The sequence below is a fragment of the Leucoraja erinacea genome, chromosome 35 (assembly GCF_028641065.1).
Source record: "Leucoraja erinacea ecotype New England chromosome 35, Leri_hhj_1, whole genome shotgun sequence".
NCBI classification, from domain to species: Eukaryota; Metazoa; Chordata; class Chondrichthyes; order Rajiformes; family Rajidae; genus Leucoraja; species Leucoraja erinaceus.
The window spans coordinates 4,147,759-4,170,258 of record NC_073411.1 but is presented as its reverse complement, the minus strand read 5'-3'; the positions used below and the strand labels follow the sequence as shown (position 1 = coordinate 4,170,258).

General features: G+C 48.5%; 1 protein-coding gene across 7 annotated transcripts in view; it reads left to right on the top strand.

Annotated features, from left to right (window-relative positions):
- The window catches only part of LOC129713207 (fibroblast growth factor receptor 1-like), a 156,063-nt gene that overhangs the window by 18,040 nt on the left and 115,523 nt on the right, over positions 1-22,500 (top strand). For 5 of the 7 annotated variants that reach the window (XM_055662120.1, XM_055662126.1, XM_055662125.1 and 2 more), the window contains exon 2: positions 7,436-7,515. The exons of the other annotated variants lie outside the window; for them this stretch is intronic. The gene's annotated coding sequence lies outside the window, so the exon portion shown is untranslated. The remainder of the gene's footprint in view (positions 1-7,435; positions 7,516-22,500) is intronic. 7 annotated transcript variants of the gene reach the window in all.

The window sequence follows — 22,500 nt, the reverse complement described above, 5'->3', positions numbered from 1 at the left end:
ATTACACGGCAAATCTTGGCGTAACCCACTTAGGGTGGCACGGTGGCGCAGTTGCTGCCTCACAGGGCCAAAGACTTGGGTTCAATCCCGACTACAGGTGCTGTGACCGTGTGGGTTTCCTCCGGGTGCCCCGGTTTCCTCCCACACTCCAAAGATGCACAGGTTTGTAGGTTAATTGGCTTCTGTAAATTGTAAATTGACCGTTGTGTGTTGGATAGTGTTAGTATATGGGTGATCGCTGGTCGGCGTGGACTAGGTGGGCCGAATGGCCTGTTTCCGCGCTGTATCTCTAAAGTCTAAAGAAAGCAGAGCACATCATGGCATAAGCCAAGTGGCGCTAGAGTCGCTGCTGTACAGCATTTACAGCGCCAGAGACCCGGGTTCGATCCTGACTACAGGTGCCATCTGTACGGAGTTTGTACGTTCTCCCCGTGACCGGCGTTGGTTTTCTCCGAGATCTTTGGTTTCCATCCACACTCCAAAGACGTCCAGGTTTGTCCGTTAATTAGCTTTGTGTAAGTGTAAATTGTCCCTAGTGTGTGTTGGATAGTGCTGGCCTGCGGGGATCGCTGGTTGGCACGGACTCGGTGGTCCGAAGAGCCTGTTTCCACGCTGTATCTCTGCAGTTGTACAGAGCCCTAGTGAGACCACACCTGGAGTATTGTGTGCAGTCTTGGTCCCCTAATTTGAGGAAGGACATTCTTGCTATTGAGGGAGTGCAGCGTAGGTTTACAAGGTTAATTCCCGGGATGGCGGGACTGTCATATGCTGATAGAATGGAGCGGCTGGGCTTGTATACCCTGGAATTTAGAAGGATGAGAGGGATCTTATTGAAACATATAAGATTATTAAGGATTTGGACACGCTAGAGGCAGGAAACATGTTCCCGATGTTGGGGGAGTCCAGAACCAGGGGCCACAGTTTAAGAATAAGGAGTAAGCCATTTAGAACGGAGACGAGGAAACACTTTTTCTCACAGAGAGTTGTGAGTGTGGAATTCTCTGCCTCAGAGGGCGGTGGAGGCCGGTTCTCTGGATGCTTTCAAGAGAGAACTAGATAGGGCTCTTAAAAATAGCGGAGTCAGGGGATATGGGGAGAAGGCAGGAACGGGGTACTGATTGGGGATGATCAGCCATGATCCCATTGAATGGCGGTGCTGGCTCGATGGGCCGAATATCTATTGTCTATTGTCTAAAGAAAGCAGAGCAAATCTTGGCATAAGCCGTAATCGTTGGAAGATACGTGGGAGATTGCATTGAGTAGAGTCCATAGCAACAATTGGCGAATACAGTTCACTGTTGAGGTGGAGCTATACTGAAGACTCAATGGGTATACCAAATGCTGGAGTAACTCAGCGGGCCAGGCAGACCTGTGGAGGACATGGATAGGCGATGTTTCAGGTCAATGCCCTACTTAGACTGATTAGACTTAGAAAGATCTGGTAGGCCTTTGGTTGGGGCTGGTGAACTTCTACCGCTGCACCATCGAAAGCATCCTTACCAACTGTATCACAGTATGGTATGGCAACTGCTCTGTCTCCGACCGGAAAGCACTGCAGAGGCTGGTGAAAATTGCCCAACGCATCACCGGTTCCTCACTCCCCTCCATTGAGTCTGTCCAAAGCAAGCGTTGTCTGCGGAGGGCGCTCAGCATCGCCAAGGACTGCTCTCACCCCAACCATGGACTGTTTACCCTCCTACCATCCGGGAGGTGCTACAGGTCTCTCCGTTGCTGAACCAGCAGGTCCAGGAACAGCTTTGGCTTGTACTCGCTGGAATTCAGAAGATTGAGGGGGGATCTTATAGAAACTTACAAAATTCTTAAGGGGTTGGACAGGCTAGATGCAGGAAGATTATTCCAGATGTTGGGGAAGTTCAGAACTAGGGGTCACAGTTTAAGGATAAGAGGGGAAGTCTTTTAGGACCGAGATGAGAAAATCATTTTTTACACAGAGAGTGGTGAATCTGTGGAACTCTCTGCCACAGAGGGTAGTTGAGGCCACAGTTCATTGGCTATATTTAAGAGGGAGTTAGATGTGGCCCTTGTGGCTAAAGGGATCAGGGGGTATGGAGAGAAGGCAGGGATGGGATACTGAGTTGGATGATCAGCCATGATCATATTGAATGGCGGTGCAGGCTCGAAGGGCCGAATGGCCTACTCCTGCACCTATTTGCTATGTTTCTATGTTTCTTCCCTGTGGCTGTTACCCTACTTAACTCTGCACTTTGGTGATTGCCAGTCATTGCCCCCCCCCCGGCCACTCCTTCCCCCAGCGACTGATCTCTCCCCCCCCCCCCCCCCCCCCCCCCCCCCCCCCGAAATTTGCACAACTGCTACTGTATATACATATATATATATATTTGACTGTTCCATTATACTGTGTCCTCACTTCTGGGTGAGATGCTGACTGCATTTCGTTGTCTCTATACTTAATAAAGTTTGAATCTTGAATCTTGAGATGCTGCAATCCCGAGCAAAACACAAAACGCTGGAGGAACTCAGCAGACCACACGGTATCTGTGTGGAAGACTTAATTCAGTACGATTAAGATAGTACAGGAACAGGCCATTCAGCCCACAATGACTATGCCAAGTTAATGGTTTAAACCAAAGTTAGACACAAAACGCTGGAGTTACTCAGCGGGGCAGGCAGCATCTCTGGAGAGAAGTAGACAAAAATGCTGGAGAAACTCAGCGGGTGAAGATGCTGCCTCACCCGCTGAGTTTCTTCAGCATGTTTGTCCACTTCGACTATTCCAGCACAGAAACATAGAAACATAGAAATTAGGTGCAGGAGTAGGCCATTCGGCCCTTCGAGCCTGCACCGCCATTCAATATGATCATGGCTGATCATCCAACTCAGTATCCCGTACCTTCTCTCTCCATACCCTCTGATCCCCTTAGCCACAAGGGCCACATCTAACTCCCTCTTAAATATAGCCAATGAACTGGCCTCAACTACCCTCTGTGGCAGAGAGTTCCAGAGATTCACCACTCTCTGTGTGAAAAAAGTTCTTCTCATCTCGGTTTTAAAGGATTTCCCCCTTATCCTTAAGCTGTGACCCCTTGTCCTGGACTTCCCCAACATCGGGAGCAAACTTCCTGCATCTAGCCTGTCCCAACCCCTTAAGAATTTTGTAAGTTTCTATAAGATCCCCTCTCAATCTCCTAAATTCTAGAGAGTATAAACCAAGTCTATCCAGTCTTTCTTCATAAGACAGTCCTGACATCCCAGGAATCAGTCTGGTGAACCTTCTCTGCACTCCCTCCATGGCAATAATGTCCTTCCTCAGATTTGGAGACCAAACCTGTACGCAATACTCCAGGTGTGGTCTCACCAAGACCCTGTACAACTGCAGTAGAACCTCCCTACTCCTATACTCAAATCCTTTTGCTATGAAAGCATCTGCAGTTTTTTCTTAAACATCTCTGGAGATAATTCCTTCTCTCCAGAGATGCTGCCTGTCCTGCTGAGTTTCTCCAGATTTTTGTGTCTATCTATGGATAGGTGATGTTGCAGGTCTGAACCCTTCTTCAGTGTCTGATCAGGCCGGCCTCTTCAGATCCGAATCCCGGTTCCCCCTGGAACATGGAATCCACCTCTCCATGTTCTCCAGGGATGCTGCCTGACCCGCTGAGTTACTCCAGCATCTTTGCATCATCTTTTGAAGGTGAGACAATGGCAGGGGAAGTTCTGCCTGAAATGTCGTGTTAATGAGATCTGAATAGCTTCTAATTCCCACCATCTCTCTTCATGGGTTATGCAGTGTCGAGGCATTAATATCAATTAGGGAACTGTTTGCATCTAATTGACACCTTTTTATGAGCTTGCAAAGGTGAGGCTGAGATCTTGGTTGGAGGCCACAATGCAGATGTCCCAGGGGAAGGTGCCCCATTGTCTAGAGAGATGGGAAGAAAGGGAAATAGGAAGTAGATGTTCCTCATAAACTCCCCCCCCCCCCCCCCCCCCCCCCCAGTCTGGAATAGTCCCCCACCCCCACACACGATTGGCATATGATCATAAGGTCAATTGTTGAGATTGACAGGTCCATGGATAGGACAGGTTTGGAGGGATATGGACCAAACGCAGGCAGGTGGGACTAACATAGCTGGGACACGTTGGCCGGTGTGGGCAAGTTGGGTCGAAGGGCCTGTTTCCACACTGTATCACTCTATGACAGATGTAGAATTAGGCCATTCGGCCCACTTCAAGAGAGATAGGTATAGCTCTTAGGGCTAACTGAATCAAGGGATATGGGGAGAAAGCAGAAATGGGGTACTGATTTTGGATGAACAGCCGTGATCATATTGAATGGCGGTGCAGGCTCGAAGGGCCGAATGGCCTACTCCTGCACCAAATTTCTATGTTTCTAAGGCTACTCCGTCATTCAATCATGGCTGATCTATTTCTCATTCCTAACCCCATTCTCCTGCCTTCTCCCCATAGCCTCTAACCTGTACTAAACAAGAATCTATCCATCTCTGCCTTAAATATATCCACTGAGTTGGCCTCCATGGCCTTCGGTGGCAATGAATTCCACAGATTCACCACCTTGAATTCAGCGACTTTCACCACCGACATGGTGAGTGTTTGACAGCACTGGGCCTCGACTCGCTGGAGTTTGGAAGGTTGAGGGGGGGACCTCATTGAAACTTACAAATAATGAAAGGCATAGACATAACAGATGTGGAGAGGATGTTTCCACTGGTGGGAGAGTCTAGGACCAGAGGTCATAGCCTCAGAATTAAAGGGCGCTCTGTTAGAAAGGAGGTGAGGAGGAACTTCTTTAGTCAGAGGGAGATCTATGGAACTCATTGCCACAGAAGGCAGTGGAGGCCAAGTCAGTGGATATTTTCATGGCAGAGATAGACAAATTTTCGGGGGGAGAAGGCGGGATCTATGCCTTGAGAAATCCCTAGCCAATCCAGTTTTAAATGGAAGATTGACACTAAAAGCTGGAGTAACTCAGCGAGACAGGCAGCATCTCTGGAGAGAAGGATAGGTGACGTTTCGGGTCGAGAAGAAGGGGCTTGACCCGAAACATGGAAGAAGGATCTCGACCTGAAAAGTCACCCATTCCTTCTCTCCAGAGATGCTGCCTGTCCCACTGAGTTACTCCAGCAATTTGTGTCTGTCTTCGGATTAAATCAGTATCTGTAGTGCTTTCCTACACTGAATCAAGTTTTAAATGTCCGTCCCTTGATTTTTAAAATTAGTTAGTTTGGTTTAATGGCCGTGGAAATGTCAGCGGAAGGCCGATACATGATTCCAATCGAGCAGTGCACATATACACCTGTGACACCCATATTACATATACACCCTATACACCCATATTACATATACACCCTATACACCCATATTACAATTGAGCAGTGCACATATACAGGATAAAGGGCGCAGTCACCTCTATGCCTGTTTCCAGCGCTCCCTGTGACTTTGCATCACTCTGCATCACTTTGAATCACTTTGCATCGGACATATTTCGAAGGGAGACGAGGCAGCCTACAGAGAGGAAGTCCTGAAGTTGACAACCTGGTGCTCAGAAAACAATCTGGCTCTGAACACCAGGAAAACAAAAGAGCTCATTGTCGACTTCAGGGGGCACAGCACCGACTTAGTCCCCCTACACATTAACGGCGAGTGTGTGGAGGGGGTCAACACCGTCCGGTTTCTCGGCGTCCATATCGCTGCTGATATCTCCTGGAGGTCAGACAACACGACAGCGGTCATCAAGAAGGCTCAGCAGCGGCTGCACTTCCTGAGGGTCCTCAGGAAGCACAACCTGGACTCTAACCTGCTGCTGACCTTCTACCGCTCGTCCATCGAGAGCCTGCTGACATACTGCATTACAGCATGGTATGGCAGCTGCACCATGGCAGACAGGGAGAGGCTTCAGAGGGTAACTAGGACAGCGCAGAGGATCATTGGTTGCCCTCTCCCCTCCCTGATGGATATCTACACCTCCCGCTGCCTTAGCAGGGCAAAGAATATCATCAAAGACAGCTCCCATCCTGCGTTTGGACTGTTCGACCTGCTGCCCTCTGGAAGGCGCTATAGGTGCATCAAATCCAGGACAAATAGACTCAGGAATAGTTGCTTTCCGAAAATTATAACTATTCTTAATTCAAATTCACACATGCACTGACTACACCGCCCAACACCCGGACTTCCATCTGTATATATGTATATAGTGCCGCAGAATTGTGCACCTATCCCCCCCCCCCCCCCCCCACATACACTCCCTTCTGTTTTTGTTTTTTTTACACCCTTGTTTTTTGTACTAAATTATATGTATGCACTGAGTACGAGCAGCTTTTAATTTCATTGTACATGTATAGTGACAATAAATGGCATATCATATCATAGCACGACAAAGCTGTTTTATTTACTTTTGTTTAGTTCAGAGATACAGCTTGGAAACAGGCCCTTCGGCCCACCGAGTCCGCCCCGACCAGCGATCCCCACACACTAACACTATGCTACACACACTCGGGACAATTCACATTTACACCAAGCCAATTAACCTACAAACCTGTACATCTTTGGAGCGTGGGAGGAAACCGAAGATCTCGGAGAAAACCCACGTGGTCACGGGAGGGGGAACGTACAAATTCTTTACAGACAGCGGCAATAGCAGGGATCGAACCTGCGGCACACCTCAGTGGCATGTGCTGGATTTTAACTCGTTCTGACTGCCTGTTGAGCACATCCTTACACAGGGTTAAACGCTAGTTGTCGTGATCTCTTCCTCTCAGCATTCGCTTCTCGATTTGACCTATAAAAGTCCTGAAAGACGAGAGTTTAAGCCTGTGTTTCATGGAATAAAAATAACAAGCATCACTCTGTCCGTCCCCGCTCACTATTGATCGCTATGTGCTGGAGGGAAGCCCAGCCACAGAGGAGAGAAGGGAGCTGCGTAATAGGAAGAACATCCAAGGGCATGAGAAGGAAGGAACTGGAGATGCTGGTTTCAACCGAAGATAGACACAAAAACACAACAAGAAGGGTCTCGACCCGAAACGTCACCCATTCCTTCTCTCCAGAGATGCTGCCTGTCCCGTTGACTTACTCCAGCACTTTGTGTCTATCTTCGGTGTAAACCGACCGGCATTTGCAGTTCCTTCCTAGGTTCGATCCTGACTACGTGAGCTGTCGGTATGGAGTTTGTACGTTCTCCCCGTGACCTGCGTGGCATTTCTCTGAGATCTTCGGTTTCCTCCCACACTCTAAAAACGTACAGGTTTGTAGATTGATTGGCTGTATAATAATAATTGGTGGTATTAATAATGTATAAATGTAAAATTGTCCTGTGTGTGTGTGTGTGGTAGTGTTAGTGTGCGGGGATCGCTGGCCGGCGTGGTCTGGGTGGGTGGAAGGGCCAGTCTCTGCGCTGTATCCCAACACTAAACTAAATAAACCTTTATCCTCATTGCAGGTCTGCACAAATTTCCCAGGGCTGACGCGGAGGTGCGGAGATAGGCCATGCAGCATTGTGGAACAGCTCTGAAGCATTAGGTAAGCTCCACTCAGTATGCCCACTGTTAGTTAAACGGACTGGGACACAAACTTGGTGTGAAGTTCACAGGCTGTGGGAGTTCCCCATATCTGGACATCTACACGCTATAACCCTGGGTACATCGGGTGAACAGCAACCCACCTGCCCCAAGAAGGGTCTCCACCCCAAACGTCACCCATTCCTTCTCTCCAGAGATGCAATAGACAATAGACAATAGGTGCAGGAGGAGGCCATTTGGCCCTTCGAGCCAGCACCACCATTCAATGTGATCATTGCTGATCTTGGTTCTTGGTTTCTTGGTCCTCCAAAATATTCCAAATGGAATTTGAACTGGAGGTGGTGAAGGGAGGGCTTAAGCCAGAAAGGGTTATTGGGAAGAAAGAGCTACTTTAAATTTAGTTGCATCTGGTTGGGTAATTATAGTTGGGTGGAGATTATTCCATGCTTTAATTATGTGGGGGAAGAACGAATTGCTGTACACATCTGGCTTTGTAGCTGGGATCACAAATTGGATCGAATGCCCCAATGAGTACCCCGTTCCTGCCTTCTCCCCATATTCCCATATATTTTTAAGAGCCCTATCTAGCTTTCTCTTGAAAGCATCCAGGGGACCGGCCTCCACCGCCCTCTGAGGCAGAGAATTCCGCAGACTCACCACTCTCTGTGTGAAAAAGTGTTTCCTCGTCTCCGTTCTAAATGGCTTACTCCTTATTCTTAAACTGTGTGGCCACTGGTTCTGGACTCCCCCAACATGTTTCCTGCCTCTAGCGTGTCCAAACCCTTAACAATCTTAGATGCTGCTCGTCCCACTGAGTTACTCCAGCTTTTTGTGTCTACCGTCAAAGAAAAGGCCGCACATTACAATCACGCCGTCCACAGATAAAGAAAACTAAACTATAATGGTCTGAAATATTGATCTTTTAACCCACCTGCTTGGAATTCTCTGAACTGGAGTTTCACTGTGGAACTTGGAATGTAGAACAGGCCCTTCAGCACACAATGTCTGTGCCAGAAATGTTGCCAAGACCAACTCTTATCTGCCTGTACACCATCCATATCCCTCCAAGATACACCAGAATGTTCAATAATACTTTATTGTCACATGTACCTGGGTACAGTGAAATTCTTTGTTTTGCACAGAATCTAGTAACATCATACTATAGATAACAATCATAGATAGGTTCAAAAGTGCAACAATTGTAGTGTAATAGTAGACTTCAGCGAGACAGTGCGCAAAGAGTCGCCAGGTTTCTGACGCCAACAATGTTTTTAAGGGTGTGCTCTTATCTTGGCCTTAAAGGCCCGTTGTCATGGCGACACCGATCCTCTCCACCACCCGCCGCCATTTTGAAAATGGCCACTTGTCCAGCGTCCGCTGCCGTCGCCGCCTCCCGTGAATACCTGGAACGCACTGCCAGAGAGGGCGGTGGAAATAGATTCGCTGACAACATTTACACGTCTCAGAGTTTCGATCCCGACCTCGGGTGCTGTCTGCACGGAGTTTGCACGTCCTCCCCGCTGCCCTTCCGGGTGCTGCAGTTTCCTCCCTCAACCCATAGATTTAGACTTTGGAGATAGAATGCAGAAACAGGCCCTTCGGCCCACCCGCTCTGTGCTGACCAGCGATCACCCCACACGCTAGCGCTGTCCCACAGGCACCAGGAACAATTTACAATTTTTAAGGAGGCCAATTAACCTACAAATCTTCGGAACGTGCAAGGAGACCGGAGCTCCAGGAGAAAACCTACTTGGTCACAGGGAGAACGTGCAAACTCCGCACAGACAGCATCCCCAGTCAGGATCAAACCCGGGTCACTGGCACTGTAAGGCAGCAACTCTACCACAGCGCCCCTTAGATGTGAGGGTTTGCAAGCTAATCGGCCCTCTGTAAAATTGCCCCCTAACGTGTATTGTATTCAAATTTATTGTCATTGTCTCAATTTGAGACAACGAAATGAATTTCCCTTACAGGCAGTATCATAGAAAAAAATTTAAAAAATAAAAATAATAATAAATAAATAATAAAACATATTAAAAATAAAATTGAAATTGAATTTAAAAAAAGCACAAACACAGAAAGTCCACGACACAACATAACATAAATGGCACCAAGGTGAGGATGGCACCATAGTGCAGCCAGCCTCCCCTTCGTGTTCATCCGTGGTCGGGGCCTTCCGAGCACCCGCAGTTGCCGCCTCGGGTGGCCCGATGTTCAGGCCCTCACGCCGGGCTGGTGGAACGCCGACGCTGTGTAGGGAGTGGATGAGCGAGTAGGATGGCATAGAACTAGATTGATCGATGGTTGGCCTGGACTTGGTGGGCCGAAGGGCCTGTTTCCCTACTGTATCTCCAAACTAAACTAAAAGGCCATCATGGTCAAAAAGACCTATTGCCTGCGCTGTGGCAATCTGACCCTTCCTGCCTGTATGTCATGATCAATGTTGATGGCTGAGTGACCATTATTGACTGAACCATTTACCTACTGTGTGTGTGTGTGTGTGGGGCATGGCTGTGTTGATATTGGCAGCTGGGTTCATTCCTACAGTACGGACTGTACGTTCCAAATGGACTTCTTTGGTTTCAGAATATTTGTAGTGAAGGCTGCAGTGAGTGAGAAGGGAAATATAAACGCAGGTTTCCAAGCGGGTGAGGCAGCATCTATGGAGCGAAGGAATAGGTGACGTTTCGGGTCTCAGATGAAAATGCTGGAGAAACTCAACGATGGACTTACCATCGCCTGTCGGGGCTTTGACATCGGGAGAAGAATGGAGAGCAGGGGAGAGACAAGACTTTGCCATCCACCACAGTGAGGAGGAGACTGACCGTGATGGATGCTTGTGTAAATTGTGTTGGTGTGTGTTTACTTCTTTGTTGTATGACTGCAGAAACCAAATTTAGTTTGAACTTCATTTGAGGTTCAAATGACAATAAACAGTATTGTAACGTATTGTGTGGATGAAGGAATAGGTGATGTTTTGGATCGAGGCCCCAAACGTCACCTATTCCTTCGCTCCATAGATGCTGCCTCACCCGCTGAGTTTCTCCAGCATTTTTGTCTACCTTGGATTTTTCCAGCATCTGCAGTTCCTTCCTAAACATCTAATAAATGCGGGTTTGATGATTTACCCCACCCATACTGCCCACGGCCTGGTTACGTTCAGATCTAACTCTTCCACCGCAACCCTCTGCCTTTTCCCAATCCCCTGTCTCCCTGCCAACATTCCCATGCCTTTCACTCTGTTGCTGAAGTCTCCCATTGCTCTCGTTCATCCTTGGAGACGTGTTCCCGATGTTGGGAGAGTCCAGAACCAGAGGCCACTGTTTAAGAATAAGGAGTAAGCCATTTAGAACGGAGACGAGGAAACACTATTTCTCACAGAGAGTGGTGAGTCTGTGGAATTCTCTGCCTCAGAGGGCGGTGGAGGCAGGTTCTCTGGATGCTTTCAAGAGAGAGCTAGATAGGGCTCTTAAAAATAGCGGAGTCAGGGGATATGGGGAGAAGGCAGGGACGGGGTACTGATTGGGGATGATCAGCCATGATCACATTGGATGGCGGTGCTGGCTCGAAGGGCCGAGTGGCCTACTCCTGCACCTATTGTCTGTTGTCTATCGTGTACAGGAAGGAACACCATTTGAATCGTGTACAGGAAGGAACTGCTGGTGCTGGTTTAAAACGAAGATAGACACAATAGGCTGGAGTAACTCAGCGGGTCAGGCAACATCTCTGGAGAAAAGTTGCACAGTTTGATCGCAAATAAAGTACCGATCTTAAAGGATTCACGGGAGGTTGGTCTTGGAGGGGAGGGGGCTCCTCAAACTGCGGAGCATCCTGGACAATACAGCTCACCCCCTCCGTGACACACACTGGTCAACCCGAGGAGCACCTTCAGCAACAGACTGGTTCCACCAAGATGCAGGACAGAACGCCACAGGAGGTTCTTCTTCCCTGTGGCTATCAAACTGTACAACTCCCTTCCCTCCCCTTCTGTCGTGGGGTAGACTGAGACTGAGACTGACTCCCCCCCAATCTTTGCGCATCTCCAATCCTTTCCACTCGTCACTTTAACTTCATGTTTCATGTATCTTGCGTTTTACGACTGTTGGCAGATCAATTTCCCTCCTGGGATAAATAAAGCTCTATCGCATCGAATCCCTGAACTAAACGACACAGTTGGATGGGTCTGTGACGGGGATGGGCGTGAGGTCTGGCAGCTTCATTGCCCCACTGTCACGGCATGAGATTGCGTTCGTCAGCTCAGAGCTCGCTAGTTTACCCGACCCGCTGCCTGATCAGGTGTGTGTTTGGCAGCAGGGCGCCGATCTCTCTCACGCTCGCTGCCGTTTCCAAGGAGACGGTGGCAAAGAGGAGACACATGTTCATCCTTTTGACTAGTAAGTGGAGCAGCCGTGATCTGTTTCGCTGCTGGTTCGGAGAGACTGACGTGCTTTAAATCTCCCTCAGCTTATTAGTTTTAGTCTAGTTTGGTTTAGGAATACAGCAGGGAAAGGGCCCTTCGACCCACCCAGTCCGTGCTGGCCAGCGACCCCCACACACTCATCTGCACACACTAGGGACAATTTACAATCTTTACCAAAGCCAATTAACCTACAGACCTGCCCGTCTTTGGACTGTGGGAAGAAGCTGGAGATCCCGGAGAAAACCCACGCAGGTCACGGGGAGAACGCACAAACTCCAGCCGTAGTCAGGATCGAACCCGGGTCTCCGGCCCTGTGAGGCAGCAACTCTACCGCTGCGCCACCGTGCCGCCCTCTTGTGCAAAGATACAGTGGGCATAGGCTTTACAATGCTGCTTCAGTGTCTGAGACAGCACCATACAGCAGGGGTGGGGGGGTAACAGGCGATTCGGCCCATCGTGTCCCTGCTGACCCATCTGTGCTAACCCCACTTTCAGGAAAATCTAAAAGTCAAGAGTGTTTTATTGCCATATGCACTGAGACGGAACAATGAAATTCTTACTTGCCGCAGCACGACAGGTCTGTAAACGCCATACTCAATAGATAACAAACATAAAAGTGAGGTTTAATAAATAATTTTAAAAAATCCAAATTGTGAAAAAACATAACAGCTGTTTGGACCGAGTGCAATCAAAACAGTTCATAGAAACAAGGAACTGCAGATGCTGGTTAATACGCAAAGGTCACAAAGTGCTGGAGTAACTTAGCAAGTCAGGCAGCTTCTCTAGAGAACATGGATAAGTGACGTTTCAGGTGTGAAGAAGGGTCTCAACCCGAAACGTTGTATATCCATGTTCTCCAGAGTTGCTGCCTGACCCGCTGAGTTACCCCAGGACTTTGTGTCATTTCAAGGCAGCTCATAGTTCAGAGTTTAGTTGGAGTTCATACCATTCACTGGCCTGGTGGCAGTTGAGAAGAAACTGCTCCTGAACCTGGATGTTTTTTTCAGGCTCCTGTACCTGGTACAAGGGCTCCAGCACTTGGCCCGTGGTCCTCGATACCGTGATTGGCCGGCACGGTGGCACAGCGGTATAGTTATTGCCTTACAGCACCAGGGACCCGGGTTCGATCCTGACTACAGGTGCTGTCTGTGTGGAGTTTGCACATTCGGCCCGTGACCTCGTGGGTTTTCTCCGGGTGCTCCAGTTGCCACCCACATACCAAAGACGTACAGGGTTGTAGTTTAATTGGCTTGGTATACATGTAAAATGTAAATGTAAAATTCATTGCCTTCGGTAAAATTGTAAATTGTCCCTAGTGTGTAGGATAGTGTGTGTGGATCGCTGGTGGGCTGAAGGGCCTGTTTCCACACTGTATCTTTAAACTAAACTAAAAGAGGGAGGCACTGCCATTGGCAAGGATGTGCCAGCTTCCTGTGTGTATAAACATGGAAAATCGGTGCAGGAGTAGGCCATTCAGCCCTTCGAGCCATTCAATACAAACCCAGATCCTGCTACCGAGATGAGAAGAACTTTTTTCACACAGAGTGGTGAATCTCTGGAACTCTCTGCCACAGAGGGTAGTTGAGGCCAGTTCATTGGCTACATTTAAGAGGGAGTTAGATGTGGCCCTTGTGGCTAAGGGGATCAGGGGTATGGAGAGAAGGCAGGTACGGGATACTGAGTTGGATGATCAGCCATGATCATATTGAATGGCGGTGCAGGCTCGAAGGGCCGAATGGCCTACTCCTGCACCTATTTTCTATGTTTCTCCCCATATCCCTTGATCATGTCTGCCCTTAGAGCTATATCTAACTCTTGAATAGATCCAGTGAATTGGCCTCCACTGCCTTCTGTGACAGAGAATTCCACAGATTCACAACTCTCTGGGTGAAAAACTTTTTCCTCATCTCAGTCCTAAATGCCCTACCCCTTATTCTTACTGTGTGACTCCTGGTTCTGGACTCCCCCAACATGGGGAACATTTTTCCTGCATCGAGCCTGTCCAATCCCTGAAGAATTTTACATGTTTCTATAAGATTCCCTCTCATCCTTCTTAATTCTAAAGAGATCGGAGTCTATAAGGCGGGTGGGTATAAAGCGTCAAGCGCTGCTGCAGCCTCTGTGACTGTCCCGTCGCTGAGCATTCACAAGCTGAGCAGCAGAATAGCGACTGTGCCAAGCACCTTGTGACCTGCCACAGGGCTTTAATCTAGTTTAGTTTATTGTCACGTGTAGCGAGGTACAGTGAAAAGCTTTTGCTGCGCGCTCTCCAAGTCAGCGGAAAGACTATACATGATTACAATCGTGCTAATGTACAGACACAGGATAAGGGAATAAAATTTAGTGCAAGGTTAAGCCAGCTAAGTCCAACCTATGAGGTATCATCGGCTCTGACCTTCCTTCCATCGAGGGGATTTATCGCAGTCGCTGCCTCAAAAAGGCTGGCAGTATCATCAAAGACCCACACCATCCTGGCCACACACTCATCTCCCTGCTACCTTCAGGTAGAAGGTACAGGAGCCTGAAGACTGCAACGTCCAGGTTCAGGAACAGCTACTTCCCCACAGCCATCAGGCTATTAAACCTGGCTCGGACTAAACTCTGAACATTAATAGCCCATTATCTGCTATTTGCACTTTATCAGTTTATTTATTCATGTGTGTATATATTTATATTACGGTATATGGACACACTGATCTGTTTTGTAGTAAATGCCTACTATGTTCTGTTGTGCTGAAGCAAAGCAAGAATTTCATTGTCCTATCAGGGACACATGACAATAAACTCATTTGAACTTGAACTTGAGATAGTTCGGCACTGCTCTCTGGTTGTGGTGGGATGGTTCAGTTGCCGAATAACAGCTGGGAAGAAACTGTCCCCGAATTTGGAGGTGTGCGTTCGTTGACTCTTGCCTGATGGGAGAGGGGAGAAGAGAGAGTGGCCAGGATGCGACATCCTTGATTCTGCTGCTGTCCTTGCCGAGGCAGCGTGAAGTGTAGATGGAGTCAATAGAAGGGAGTAGACGAAAAGAAGGATCTCAACCCGAAACATCACCCATTCCTTCTCTCCAGAGCTGTTGAGTTACTCCAGCACGTTGTGTCTATCAATAGAATGGAGGTTGGTTTGTGTGATGGTCTGGGCTGCGTCCACAATTCGCTGCGATTTCTGGCAGTCTTGGGTGGAGGTGTTCCCAAACCGTGCCGTGATGCCATCCCGATAAAATGCTTTCTATTAGTGGTTTGTGTAACCCAGCATCGGACTCACACGGCACTGCCCGGCTCCCCTTGTCAACAAACATCCTTTACCTCTCAATAGTTTTGGGACTACTTTGACGGGGAAAGTTACGGGAATGAGAAATCCGAGATACACACGTTAAGAAGGCTGTCTGTTGTTGCGTGAATGTAGAGAGGGAAAGGGGGGGGGGGAGTAGCTGGAACAAGAATGACTCTTGGTGGGGTTATACCGGCTTTGAATGCAGCTTTGCAAGCTCTTTATCCACTGGACTTCCTCCAGCCATTGTTCCAGCTAGGATGGCAATCGAGGCCGGAAGCTGTGACTTCAATCCTCCACTGGGTACATAACTACACCTGCCGAGGATCGACGATGGAGTAACTCAGCGGGACAGGCAGCAACTCTGGAGAGAAGGAGTGGGTGACTTTTCGGGTCGAGACCCTTCTTCAGACTGCCCACCCCCTCTGACCTCTGCATGTAACGCAGAGCACATTGATAGGGTTAGTAGCTGCACAAACACGTGTTGGTGGAACAACGGTAGATTCGATCCTGACCACCGGTGCTGTCTGTGTGGAGTTTGTACGTTCGCCCCGTGACTTGCGTAGGTTTTCTCTTGTATCTCCGGTTTCCTCCCACACTCCAAAGACGTACAGGTTTGTATATTAATTAGCTAGGTTTTATTGTAAATTGTCCCTCGTGTGTGTGTGTGTGTGTGTGTGTGTAGGATAATGTTAGTGTGCTGGTTGGCGCGGACTCGGTGGGCCAAAGGGCCTGTTTCCGCGCTGTGTCTCTAAACCAAACTAACATAAACTCTGAAAGGGGCAGAAATAATACATGGTTTAGTTTAGTTTAAATGCTTAGGAAGGTCATAAGGAATAGGAGTAGAATTAGGCCGTTCGGCCCATCAAGTCTACTCCACGATTCAATGTTCAAGAAGGAACTGCAGATGCTGGAAAGTCAAAGGTAGACAAGAATGCTGGAGAAACTCAGCGGATGTGGCAGCATCTTTGGCTAGACAAAATGGCTGATCTATCTCTCCCTCCTAACCCCATTCTCCTGCCTTCTCCCCATAACCCCTGACACCCGTACTAATCAAGAATCTATCTATCTCTGCCTTAAACATATCCACTGACGTGGCCTCCACAGCCTTCTATGGCAAAGAATTCCACAGATTCACCACCCTCTGACTAAAGAAATTCCTCCTCATCTCCTTCCGAAAAGAACATCCTTTAATTCTGAGGCTGTGACCTCTAGTCTTAGACTCTCCCACTAGTGGAAACATCCTCTCCACATCCACTCTATCCAAGCCTTTCAGTATTCTGGAAGGAACTGCAGATGCTGGTTTACACTGAAGATAGACACAAAAAACTGGAGTAACTCAGTGGGACAGGCAGCATCTGTGGAGAAGATGGACCAGTGACGTTTCGGGTCGAGACTCTTCTTCAGACAGAGTCAGGGGAGAGTGAAACGAGAGGTGTGAAAGGGTACAAAGAACAAATGAATGAAAGATGTGTACAAGAACAAGCCAGCAGCGATGACCAGGAAAAGGCAGAGCCCACAATGGTCTATTGTTGGCTGTGGAAGAGATGATAACGAGTGATACAAGCAGTGAAAGTCAGCAGGACGACAGTGAAACTAGTACGATGACTAAGGTGGTGGAGGGACGGAGAGAGGGGGGGGGGATGCAAGGGTTACTTGAACTTGGAGAAATCAATATTCATACCGCTGGGTTGTAAGCTGAGTTTAGTTTATTGTCACCGATGTACAGTGAAAAGCTTTTGTTGTGTGCTAACCAGTCAGTGGAAAGACAATACATGATTACAATCGATCCATCCACAGTGTACAGGGTGGTAATGTCAAAAGCTAGAGGGCATAGTTTTAAGTTGAAATGTTTAGTCTAAAGGGGATAAGTGGGGCAAGGTATTACACAAAGAGGTGGGTGCCTGGAACCCGCTATCAGGGGTGATGGTGACGTTTAAGACCCTTTCAGATGGGCCCATATATATGGAGGGATATGAATCAATGCAGAGGTGAATAGTTCATCTTGACATCATATTCAGCACAAACATAGTGGGCCAAAATACTTCTTCCTGTTGCTCTACTATTCGAAGTATTGTTTTACGTTCTATCTGAGCTAGTCCCATATACCTGTTCTACCCACGAACCTGTCCAATAGACAATAGGTGCAGGAGTAGGCCATTCGGCCCTTCGAGCCAGCACCGCCATTCAATGTGATCATGGCTGATCATCACCAATCAGTACCCCATTCCTGCCTTCTCCCCATATCCCCTGACTCCGCTATCTTTAAGAGCCCTATCTAGCTCTCTCTTGAAAGTATCCAGAGAACCGGCCTCCCGCCCTCTGAGGCAGAGAATTCCACAGACTCACAACTCTCTGTGAGAAAAAGTGTTTCCTCGTCTCCATTCTAAATGGCTTACCCCTTATTCTGAAACTGTGGCCCCTGGTTCTAGACTCCCCCAACATCGGGAACATGTTTCATGCCTCTAGCGTGTCCAAACCCTTAATAATCTTGTATGTTTCAATAAGATTCCCTCTCATCCTTCTAAACTCCAGAGTGTACAAGCCCAGCCGCTCCATTCTATCAGCATATGACAGTCCCGCCATCCCGGGAATTAACCTTGTGAACCTACGCTGCACTCCCTCAATAGGAAGAATGTCCTTCCTCAAATTAGGGGACCAAAACTGCACACAATACTCCAGGTGTGGTCTCACTAGGGCCCTGTACATCTGCAGAAGGACCTCTTTGCTCCTATACTTGTTATAAAGGCCAACAAAGTCCAAGTGACCTCTGGACACTGTACTTGTACCCACCTCTGCATCATCTTCTGACAGCTCACTCTGTACACACACCACTCTCTGTGTGAAAAGGTCGGGGCGGCCCAGTGGCGCAACTGGTAGAGCCACTCCCTTGCAACACCAGAGACCCCGGTTCGATCCTGACCTCGGGTGCTCTCTGTGTGGGGTTTGCAGGTTAATTGGCACCTGTAAATTGCCCCTAGTGTGTCGGGAGTTGATGAGAAAGTGGGATAACACGAACGGCTGATGGATGGTTGACATGGACTCGATGGGCCGAAGGGCCTGTTTCCTTGAATGCTGTGTCTCTAAACTAAAGTAAAATGCTCTTAAACATTGATCTTAAAACGGCCTCCTTGGAACTAAGTTCCATCCTCACTGTGGAACTTAGAACAGTACAGCACTAGAACAGGCCCTTCGGCCCACTGTGTAGGTGCTGTTTTCATGCTGTATTCTTCAACAGCACTGCAGGGCCCCATCGAGTCTACCTGCGACAGACAGGCAGCAAACAGCAGTAACCAGGCCAGCTGTGAGAGCACACCTCACTGCACTGAGCAAACAAGGATATAAAGTGGATTAAACAAGTCCACAAGGTGACATCCGTGTGGATTATGCTGCGTGTGGCAATGACGCGGTTGTCAGGGGATGGGGCGGAGAGGGTTTACGGGAAGGCAGAGCCAGGCTGCTTGAACAGTCTCCCTTCTCACTGCTCCCTCACTGGCACCAGCCTCGGGCCACCGCTGCTCACTGTGAGGGGCTGCGTTCTACATTAATGCCCCTGTCCCACCTACTCTCCACTCAAGAGGGTTTGGAATGGAGTTGAGGAGGAATTTCTTTAGCCAGAGGGTGGTGAATCTGTGGAATTCATTGCTCTGTGTGTGTAATATATATGTGCGTGTATGTGTGTATATATACAACGGCACGGTGGCGCAGCGGTAGAGTTGCTGCCTTACAGCGCCAGGGACCCAGGTTCGATCCCGACTACGGGTGCTGTCTGTAAGGAGTTTGTACGTTCTCCCCGTGACCATGTGGGTTTTCTCTGAGATCTTCAGTTTCCTCCCACACTCCAAAGACGTACAAGTTTGTAGGCTAATTGGCTTCGGTAAAATTGTATATTGTCCCTGGTGGGTGTAGGATGGTGTAAGTGTATGGAGATCGCTGGTCGGGGCAGTCTTGGAGGGCCGAAAGGCCTGTTTCCATGCTGTATCTCTAAACTAAACTAAAATCTAAAATTACACACACATACACATATATACACACACACACACATATATATATATACACACACACACATATATATATACACACACACACACACATATATACACACGCACACACATATATACACACACACACACATATATATACACACACATGTATATATACACACACATATATATATACACACACACATACATATATATATACACACATACATATATATACACACACATATATATACACACACACATATATACATATACACACACACACATATACACACACATACACATATATACATACATATACACACACACACACACACACACACACACACACACACACACACATACACACACACACACACACACACACACAATCATGTTTAATATATTGTTTGTGTTCCCTGAAGGTATTTGATGAAGTGTCACATGAAAGGCTGGTGCATGAGCTCATGATATTGGAACAAACATGGATTGAAAACTGATTCTCACATAGAAGGCAGAGTCAAAATAAAGGGATCATTTTTGTGAAGGAAGGATGGAATGAGTAGATTTGTTCTTGGCCTCAGTTATTTACTGTTATAATAATGAGCTGGGGAAGGGAGCAGAGTATTAGATGTCCACGTTTAGTGATGATACAAAAATGAGGTCAGTGGTCATGTTGCGGTGAAGGTATTTGGATATAGATAGATTGGATGAATGGGCAAAACTTTGGCAAATTGAGTTTAAATTGGGAATGTGTGAGATCGGTAAGAAGAATCTAAAGGAGGTATTTAATCGAAATCTAAATGTCGGGCAGTACAATGGTGCAGATGATAGAGCTGCTGCCTCGCAGGTTCAATCCTGACCTTGGGCGCTGTCTGTGTGGAGTTTGCACGTGCTCCCTCTTCTTCTTCTTGCGTTTGAGGGTGGCTGCGTGACGGGAGAAGTGGCGACGAGATGACAGGCGTTGAGGTCCCAGTTGCTGTGAGTCCTGGGCGAGGTGGTGCAGAGGATGTTTGGTGTCCGATGGGGCCTTGCACACCAGCCTGTGGGTGAAGTACTCTCTGCGAAGCTTGGCGGGTGTGATACCTGCGAGCACCAGCAGAAGATCCATCGGAGTAGGACGTACACGGCCTGTCACTGCGTGGCTCTCCTCCAGTTTCCTCCTTCATCCCAAAGGCGTGCGGGTTTGTACGTTAATTTGCCCCCATAGTTTGACCCTATAGTGTAGGGAGTGGATACCAAAGGTGGGTTAGCGTAGAACTACTGTGGACAGGGTAGACTGAAGGCCTGTTACAATATGCAACATCTTTCAATCAATCAATGGAGATTGTGTGTTCATTCGTTGTCCAATAAATAACAGCTTTAAAAAAAGCCTCTGAAGTTACAGTGGTTTTCGTCTAGTTTGGAGATACAGAGCGGAAACAGGCCCTTCGGCCAGCCGAGTCTGTACCGACCAGCGATCCCCGCACATCAACCCTATCCAACACACGCTAGGGACGATTTGCATTTTTTTAACACACCAAGCCAATTAACCTACAAACCTGGAGGTTACGTCTTTGGAGGGCGGATGGGAACCGGAGGTCTCGGAGAAACCCCACGCGGTCACAGGGAGAACATACAAAGTCCGTACAGGCAGCAGCCGTAGTCAGGATCGGACCAGGGTCTCTGGTGCTGTAAGGCAGCAACACTACCACTGGAGATCAGTAGAATTATTGGTGCTATAACATGGAATACTCATGCTGGTTTAACCAAGGAAAGACAGACACAAGATGCTGGAGTAACTCAGCAAGTCAGGCCGCATCTGTGGAGAAGATGGATGTGGTGTCGGGGAGTGACCACACCGATACTCGTACTAGGGTGAACTCGAGTGGTTTATTCCCTACACAGTGGTAAGAAAGTCCAGGGCCACATGGGGGCGCTGTCCCTCACGGTCAGAGCGCCTTGCGTGGAGGCGCTGGTGATCTGGGGCTTGGCCGGCAGTTCAGTCCTGGTGGGGAGATCTCAGCCTTCTGCCTGCAGTTCTCCCTCGCCTCGAGAGGAGGCGCTGACTGTACAGGTTCCCACCTGGCAGCTCAGCTTTGGGCTTGTTCCTGCACTGTATCTCTAAAGTCTAACGGTGGGACTAGTGTAGGTGAGGCATGTTGGTCGGTCTGGAATGAAGGGCTGTAGGACTCTTTGACTCTTAATTTGTTGCTCTGGACATTTGGTCGCAGTGCCAGTGGCCATTTGTAGTAGGGCAGGGGGGGGGGGGGGGGGGGGGCGTGTGGGGAAAATCCACATCTGTAATTTCCTGTGCTCCAGATGTTACCCCCTCACATTGCAATGCCCCCACCCAGCTCACTCTCACTGGGGTAAGTTCTACTGAGGGTCACCTACCCCAGTGGGAGATTGGTAGCCATGGCAATGTTTTCCCACCAGTATGGAACGTAAGGGGTTAATCCACGCGAGGTGCCAGAGTGATTGATGGAAACACAGACAATAGTAGCAGGAATAGGCCATTCGGCCCTTCGAGCCAGCACCGCCATTCGATGTGATCATGGCTGATCATCCAAAATCAGTACCCCGTTCCTGCTTTCTCCCCATGTCCCTTGATTCCGTTAGCCCTAAGAGCTAAATCTAATGCCCCTGTCCCACTTAGGAAATCTGAACGGAAACCTCTGGAGACTTTGAGCCCCACCCTAGGTTTCCGTGCGGTTCCCGGAGGTTGCAGGTAGTGGAAGCAGGTAGGGAGACTGACAAAAACCTCCGGGAACCTCTGGGAACTGCATGCAAACCTTGGGTGGGGCGCAAAGTCTCCAGAAGTTTCCGTTCAGGTTTTCTAAGTGGGACAGGGGCAGGCTCTCCCTTGAATACATCCAGTGGATTGGCCTCCACTGCCTCTGCGGCAGGGAATTCCACAGATTCATAACGCTCTGGGTGGAAAAGTTTTTCCGCATCTGATGAGCGTTTGATGGCGCTGGGCCTGTGCTCGCTGGAGTTTAAAAGCATGAGGGGTGGGCCTCACTGAAACAAATTGAATAGTGAAAGGCCTGGATAGAGTGGATGTGGAGAGGAGAAGAAACACTAGTGGGAAAGTCTAGGACTAGAGGTCATAAACGGACATCTCTTTTGGAAGGAGATGAGGAGGAATTTATTTGTCACAGAGGGTGGTGAATCTGTGGAATACATTGCCACAGACGGCTGTGGAGGCCAGGTCGTCGGGCGGAGATTGGGGAGAAGGCAGGAGAACGGGGTTGAGAGGGAAAGATAGATCAGCCATGATTGAATGGTGGAGTAGACTCGGTGGGCCAATGCTGCTCCTATCACATAATTG